Raw genomic sequence first — 8,989 nt, 5'->3', positions numbered from 1 at the left:
GATGTGTTCCTTCGCATGAAGTTCGTTTAAATATTGTACAAGTACAAAAGCATTATCCGGTCGCTATGATCCTCGTTCATTCTACCGACACCTGTGTGCATCCACATATTTATAGCCTTATACCCATTCATTTGCTCGCCAGCTGTTTTTGTACTGCATGCTATTGTCGCACTGCTTTTATAGTCATGCTATTGGCATTTCCGAATCTGGTTGTTCTTATACCACGTCATTAGCTCACCGCTAGCCGCTAGCTGTTTTCTTGTGCCTGCTATTCTCACACTGCTTTTATAATCATGCTATGTGCATTTCCAATCTGCTTGCTCTTATACCTCGTCATTAGCTTATAGCTAAATTTTTTTCCATGAATGCTCCTGTCGCACAGCTTGTATAGTTATTGTTGCGTGCATGTCTGGTCTTTGTATTATCGTAGACTAACTTGTCAATGTTATTTTTCCTAGGGATTGATCATGCGAACCTCTTATTAGAACATCCAACATTAACAGCGGTGACGCTAGGGAAGGTTGGAATCTGAGTTCTTGGTTGGTAATTTTGGCAGTTTACTTCCTTTATTATCTATAACCTATATGCATTGTTCCTTATGCAAGAGATTAACACTTGGAACCCTGCCATAGCAATGTCATTCATGCTTTACTATGTTTCTGCCTATTTGATATGCTTGTCTTGGAGCAACTGCGAAGGTGATTTGAACCCGACATTTGGTCATTCTTAATGCCGATTTACTTTATGTGGAAAACCTTGGCATTACCCTACTCTAAATCTGAATATCTGAAATTCGTATCTCATGCAAAGCAACATCTAGTTAGTTTTAATCGATATCCGGTAAATATTGGCTTATTCATTTGGCAGCTCAAGTTTTTTGTTATTTGAAACCAAGTGACTTGGTCTTAAATGTGATATCTAAACACAGATTAAGGACAATGGAGCAGGAGGATTAGCATTTCACCTGATGGCTGAACCTAAAATGGCAGGCATGTCTACCACGACTAGTGCACGCAAGAGAAGGACCTGTAGCAAGCCAGTATGTGCTTGGTACATGTATCATATCTTATCTTGTGCTTATTTATGCTACATGCTGTTATCTGATCTCTACATTGCATAATACATGTTTGAATAGTTAATTGTTGTAACTATGTTTGCAATATTACCAGAATGCAATTGTAATGAAGCAGTCATCATTAGAAGATAGTCGCCAAAAAGGATCTGTAGCGACCCTGTGCAACATTATGATGTAAGTCTGTGCTTAGTACAAGTTCCATACATTGTCTTATTTATGCAACTTGTTATTATCTTATATCTACATTGCATAATAAATGTTTGAATAGTTCACTGTTGTAACTATGTTTGCAATATTACTAGAATGCAGTTGTAATGAAGAAGTCATTAGTAGAAGATAGAGGGCAAAAAAGGTTCCGGGGTGAGCCTATGCAACGATATAATGTAAGTATGTGCTTAGTACTTGTGACTATCTCATATCGACAATGCTTAATACATGTTTGCATAGTTCATCGTTTAACTCTTTGCATTATTATCAGAATGCAGTTGTGATGAAGCAATCTTCATCAGAAGAGAGGCCCACAAAAAGTTCTGATCTTTCTTCTGATGCAACCTCTCATAGCCGTCAACCTAGACCATTCCTTTCATCAAACAATAAATATCTCAAGGCTGTGCTGTATGAAAGACATGGTATTGCTGCTTTAAGATCTGTAGCTGATATGTTGACAAAGAGTACACAAGATTCAATCAAGGCGATTGCCAAATGTCAACGTGTTATTGATGATGCTAATAGAAGTCCTCCATGATTATATGTAATTTTTTTATTTGGGTGCATTAATTGCTTTGTAATTTTCCTAGTTATTTTATTTGTGTATGTAATTGTTTGTATCATTGATATCAGATTTTAGGCTTATGAAATTTAATGGTCCTTCTCATAAGCCTAACTTGGGTGGCCCAGAATGCAAGTTGACTAGTCAAACAACCAGGGTCCTACAACTTAGTGGGCCGGCCCACATACAGTAGTTTGGGACCCATTTTCATTCTGGGCCGGCCCACTTACTTATTGGGCCAGCCCAATTGCTTTAAGTGGACCCCACTCACTAGCCGGGCCGGCCCGTTAACAGGAAAGTGGGACCCATCTACTTATTGGGCCAACACCATGGGTCCCACAGGCTACTTCAGCCGGCCCGTTAACACGATAGTGGGAACCACTTTTGTTATTGGGCCGGCCCGCCAACCTGTTGGGCCAGCCCACGTGTTTTATGATGGGCCCCACTTTATAACTGGGCCGGCCCGGTTACATGAAAGTGGGCCCCACCTGCTTATTGGGCCGGCCTAGTATTTTGTTGGGCCAGCCCACTTGCTATATTGTGGACCCCACTTGTTTAATGGGCCGGCCCAATAACAGGAAAGAGGGACCCACCTGTGTTTTTGGGCCAGCCCACTTGATCTATGGTGGATCCCACTTACTAAATGGCCCGGCCCGATAGCAGAAAAATGGGACCCACATGCTAAATGGGCCGGCCCAATACCTTCTTGGGCCGGCCCAATTGCTTCGTGGTGGTCCCCACATGTTAAATGGGTCGGCCCTATAACAGAAAAGTGGGTCCCACATGTCTAGTGGGCCGGCCCGTTTGCCTGTTGACCAGTCAAACGAGGGCATTCGGCCCGGCCCGCGGGCTTAGTGGGTCGGCCCATTTAAATTTTGACCAGTTGATACGTCTCCAATGTATCTATAATTTCTTATGTTCCATGCTAGTTTTATGACAATACCTACATGTTTTATTCACACTTTATAATGTTTTTATGCATTTTCTGGGACTAACCTATTAACAAGATGCCACAGTGCCAGTTCCTGTTTTCTGCTGTTTTTTATTTCAGAAAAGTTGGTCTACAAATATTCTCGGAATTGGATGAAACAAAAGCCCACGGCCCTATTTTCCACGGAGTGTTCCAGAAGACCGAAGAAGAGTCGAGGAAGGCCAGCAGGGGGCCCACACCATAGGGCGGCGCGGCAGTGGGGCCCCCCGCGCCAAGGTGTGGTGAGGGAGCCCCTGGCTCCCCGACGCTGCCCCTTCGCCTATTTATTCCTTCGTCTCCGAAAACCCTAGCACCGAGAGCCAAAATACCGGAATCTGTTCCGGAGACGCCGCCGCCGTCAACCCTATCTCGGGGGTTCGGAAGATCTCCTCCGGCACCTCGCCGGAGAGGGAATCATCACCGGAGGGCTCTACATCACCATGCCCGCCTCCGGATTGATGCGTGAGTAGTTCATCCTTGGACTATGGGTCCATAGCAGTAGCTAGATGGTTGTCTTCTCCTATTATGCCATCATGTTTAGATCTTGTGAGCTTCCTATCATGATCAAGATCATCTATTTGTAATGCTACATGTTGTGTTTGTTGGAATCTGATGAATATGGAATACTATGTCAAGTTGATTATTGATCTATCATATATGTGTTATTTATGATCTTGCATGCTCTCCGTTGCTAGTAGAGGCTCTGGCCAAGTTGATACTTGTAACTCCAAGAGGGGGTATTTATGCTAGATAGTGGGTTCATGCCTCCATTGAATGCGGGACAGATTACGTGAAAGTTCTAAGGTTGTGGATGTGCTTGTTGCCACTAGGGATAAAACATCAATGCTTTGTCTAAGGATATTTGTATTGTTTACATTACGCACGAGTACTTAATGCAATTGTCTGTTGCTTGCAACTTAATACTTGGAAGGGGTGCGGATGCTAACCCGAAGGTGGACTTTTTAGGCATAGATGCATGTTGGATGGCGGTCTATGTTCTTTGTCGTAATGCCCTAAGTAAATCTCATAGTAGTCATCATGATATGTATGTGCATTGTTATGCCCTCTCTATTTGTCAATTGCCCAATGGTAATTTGTTTACCCAACATGTTATTTATCTTATTGGAGAGACACCACTAGTGAACTGTGGACCCCGGTCCATTCTTTTACATCTGAAATACAACCTACCGCAATCATTGTTCTCTTTTGTTTTCTCGCAAGCAAACATAATTTTCCACACCATACGTTTAATCCTTTGTTTTCAGCAAGCCGGTGAGATTGACAACCTCACTCGTTAAGTTGGGGCAAAGTAGTTTGATTGTGTTGTGCGGGTTCCACGTTGGCACCGGAATCCACGGTGTTGCGCCGCACTACACTCCTTCACCAACAACCTTCACGTGATCTTCATCTCCTACTGGTTCGATAACCTTGGTTTCTTACTGAGGGAAAACTCGCTGCTGTACTCATCATACCTTCCTCTTGGGGTTCCCAACGGACATGTGCTTTACCGTCACAAGCAGCTAGTTTTCTAGCGCCGTTGCCGGGGAGATCAAGACACGCTGCAAGGGGAGTCTCTCACATCCAATCTCTTTACTTTGTTTATTGTCTTGCTTTATTTTATTTTCTGTCTTGTTTGCTTTCTTTATATCAAAAACACAAAAAAAAATTAGTTACTTGTTTTACTTTATTTAATTCGGTTTTGCTTTATTTATTTTTATTATTGCTAAAATGAGTACTCCTGAGAACACTAAGTTGTGTGACTTCACTAGCACAAATAATAATGATTTCATATGCACTTCTATTGCTCCACTCTGCTTCTACGAGCAGAATTTTATGAAATTAAACCTGCTTTACTAAATCTTGTTATGAGAGAGCAATTTTCTCGGTGTTAGTACCGATGATGCTCGCTGCACATCTTAATAATTTTGTTGAACTTTGTGAAATGCAAAAGTATAAGGATATAGATGGGGATATTATAAAACTGAAATTGTTTCCTTTCTCCTTGAGAGGAAGAGCTAAAGATTGGTTGCTATCTTTGCCTAAAAATAGTATTAGTTCATGGACTAAATGTAAAGATGCTTTCATTGGAAAATATTATCCTCCTGCTAAAATTATATCTTTGAGAAGTAGCATTATGAATTTTAAGCAATTGGATAATGAACATGTTGTCCAAGCATGGGAAAGAATGAAATCTTTGGTAAAGAATTTCCCCACCCATGGACTAACTACTTGGATGATCATCCAAACCTTTTATGCAGGATTAAATTTTTCTTCAAGAAACCTATTGGATTCAGCTGCTGGAGGTACTTTTATGTCCATCACTTTGGGTGCTGCAACAAAGCTTCTTGATGATATGATGATCAACTACTCTGAATGGCACACTAAAAGGACTCCTCAAGGTAAGAAGGTAAATTCTGTTGAAGAAACCTCTTCCTTGAGTGATAAGATTGATGTTATTATGTCTATGCTTGTTAATGGTAAATCTCATGTTGATCCTAATAATGTTCCTTTCGCTTCATTGGTTGCTCAAGAAGAGCATGTTGATGTGAACTTCATTAAAAATAATAATTTCAACAACAATGCTTATAGGAATAATTTTGGTAACAACTATAGGCCATATCCTTCTAATAGTGGTAATTCTTATGGTAATTCTTACAACAATAGTAGGAGTGTACCCTCTGATCTTGAAGTCATGCTTAAAGAATTTATTAGTACACAAACTGCTTTTAACAAATCTGTTGAGGAAAAGTTTGGTAAAATTGATGTTCTTGCTTCTAAGGTTGATAGTCTTGCTCTTGATGTTGATATTTTAAAACTGAAAGTTATGCCTAATGAAGTTTAAGATACTAACTCATTTGCTACAGCAAATGCTATCCAAGTTCGAATTAATGACAATATTAGAATGATGGCTGAATTGCATGCTAGGTGGGAAAGAGAAGAAAAACTTGCTAAAGAGAATAATATAGCTAGAGTTTGGACTATTACCACCACTAGTAATGTTGATGCTTCACATGTTGCTAAACCTCCTACTATCAATGGTAAAATAATTGGTGTTGGCAATGTTTCTACTTCTACTACAAAACGTGCAAAATTGCCAGAAACTGTTGAAACTGTTTGTGATAAAAGTGCTGAAATTTTTCAAAGTGTTGGGGACAATGGTCCCATTGATTTAGATCATAATGGTTTTGATTTTGATAATTGTCATATTTATGAAGTTATTAAGTTCTTTCAAAAACTTGCTAGAAGTCCTAATGCTAGTGCTATAAACTTGGCCTTTACAAAACATATTACAAATGCTCTCATTAAAGCTAGGGAAGAGGAATTAAAACTTGAAACTTTTATCCCTAGGAAGTTGGAAGATGGTTGGGAGCCCATCATTAAAATGGAGGTCAATGATTTTGATTGTAAAGCTTTATGTGATCTTGGTGCAAGTATTTCTGTTATGCCTAAGAAACTTTATGATATGCTTGACTTGCCACCTTTGGAATGTTGTTATTTGGATCTTAATCTTGCTGATAATTCTATAAAGAAACCTTTGGGGAGAATTGACAATATTCACATTACGGTTAACAATAATCTTGTCCCCGTTGATTTTGTTGTTTTGGATATTGAATGCAATGCATCTTGTCCTATTGTTTTGGGAAGACCCTTTCTTCGAACCGTTGGTGCTATTATTGATATGAAAGAAGGAAATATTAAATATCAATTCCCTCTTAAGAAAGGTATGGAACACTTCCCTAGAAAGATAATGAAGATGCCTTTTGATTTTATTATTAGAACAAATTATGATGTTGATGCTTCTTCTCTTGATGTTACTTGATTTTCACTTTCTGCGCCTAGCTGAAAGGCGTTTAAAAAGCGCTTATGGGAGACAACCCATTATTTTATTTCTGCAATTTTTATTTTATATTTGAGTCAAGGTGCTTGTTACTACTGTAGCAATACCTTTGTATCTTTATCTTATTGCATTGTTGTGCCAAGTAAAGTCTTTGATAGAAAGTTGATACTAAATTTGGATTTTTGCGCAGAAACAGATTTTTAGCTGTCACGGTTTTGAGTTTTTCTCTCTGTAGAAAAATCTAAAAATCCTGAAACAATTCAGGAGTAATCCTCAGATATGTACGCAACTTTCATTCAACTGGAGCTTTTCCATCTGAGCATGTTAAGTGCCTCGAAAAAATTCGTCTTTACGGACTGTTCTGTTTTGACAGATTCTGCCTTTTATTTCACATTGCCTCTTTTACTGTGTTTGAGTGGGTTTCTTTGCTCCATTAAATTTCAGTAACCTTGGGTAATGTCCAGAAGTGTTGGGAATGATTGTGTCCTTGCTGAACATGTGAATTTTTGATTATGCACTAACCCTCTAATGAGATTGCTTTGAGTTTGGTGTGAAGGAAGTTTTCAAGGGTCAAGAGAGGAGGATGATATAATATGATCAAGAAGAGTGAAAAGTCTAAGCTTGGGGATGCCCCCGTGGTTCATCCCTGCATATTTCGAGAAGACTCAAGCGTCTAAGCTTGGGGATGCCCAAGGCCTCCCCTTCTTCATCAACAACTTATCAGGTCACCTCTAGTGAGACTATATTTTAATTCCGTCACATCTTATGTGCTTTATTTGGCGTCCGTGTGCTTTTATTTTCGTTTTGTTATTTTCATTCTCCGAATAAATCGGATCCTAACATGCTTGTGTGGGAGAGAGACACGCTCGCTTTTTCATTTGAACACTTGTGTTCTTTGTTTTATTTTTCATGTTCATGGCAAAAGCTGAAAGCCGCAGCACTTATTGCTATTTGGTTGGAAACATAAAATGCTGCATGTGGTAGTTGGTATATTGTCTTGAATAATTTGATACTTGGCAATTGTTTTGAGCTCTCAAGTAGATCATGTTTAAGCTCTTGCATCATGTAGTTTAAACCTATTAGTGGAGAACTACCGTAGAGCTTGGTTGAAATTTGGTTTGCATGATTGGTCTCTCTAAGGTCTAGATATTTTCTGGTAAAAGTGTTTGAGCAACAAGGAAGACAGTGTAGAGTCTTATAATGCTTGCAATATGTTCTTAGTAAGTTTTGCTGTACCGGTTTATACTTGTGTTTGCTTCAAACAACCTTGCTAGCCAAAGCCTTGTACTGAGAGGGAATGCTTCTCGTGCATCCAAAACCTTGAGCCAAAACCTATGCCATGTGTGTCCACCATAACTACCTACTATGTGGTATTTTTCTGCCATTCCAAGTAAATACTTCATGTGCTACCTTTAAACAATTCAAAACTTTATTACTCCTTATTTGTGTCAATGTTTTATAGCTCATGAGGAAGTATGTGGTGTTTTATCTTTCAATCTTGTTGGGCAGACTTTCACCAATGGACTAGTGGCATATACATCCGCTTATCCAATAATTTTGCAAAAAGAGCTGGCGACGGGGTGCCCAGCCCCAATTAATTAACTTTCATTAATTAGTCTCTTCACATGTTTTGCCCTGATTTATCAGTAAGCAACTTAATTTTGCAATAGACACTCCTCCATGGTATGTGAAATGTTGGAAGGCACCCGAGGATTCGGTTAGCCATGGCTTGTGAAAGCAAAAGGTTGGGAGGAGTGTCATCTATAAATAAAACTAAAATACATGTGTAAACAAAAGAGAAGAGGGATGATCTACCTTGCTGGTAGAGATAACGTCCTTCATGGGAGCCGCTCTTTGAAAGTCTGTTTGACAAGGGGGTTAGAGTGCCCACTACCATTCGTTGACAACAACAAACACCTATCAAACCTTTATTTTTATGCTCTCTTTATGATTTCAAAACTTGAAAAGCTCTAGCACATGATTTAATCCTTGCTTCCCTCTGCGAAGGGCCTTTCTTTTACTTTATGTTGAGTCAGTTTACCTACTTATTTCTATCTTAGAAGCAAACACTTGTGTCAACTATGTGCATTGATTCTTACATGCTTGCTTATTGCACTCATCATATTACTTTGTGTTGACAATTATCCATGAGATATACATGTTGAAAGTTGAAGGCAATTGCTGAAACTTAAATCTTCCTTTGTATTGCTTCAAAACCTTTTATTAAGAATCTATTGTAATATCCCAGGTAATGGGGTTACAGAAATAGAGGAAACAGATGTGTGCATTGCATTCATGCATAGAAAATCTGGGGAATTTTCGCGCTTGAAAGTAAAA

Source organism: Lolium rigidum, chromosome 2 (assembly GCF_022539505.1).
Source record: "Lolium rigidum isolate FL_2022 chromosome 2, APGP_CSIRO_Lrig_0.1, whole genome shotgun sequence".
Taxonomy (NCBI): domain Eukaryota; kingdom Viridiplantae; phylum Streptophyta; class Magnoliopsida; order Poales; family Poaceae; genus Lolium; species Lolium rigidum.
The sequence above is the reverse complement of the archived record's forward strand: the minus strand, read 5'-3'. Positions refer to the sequence as shown.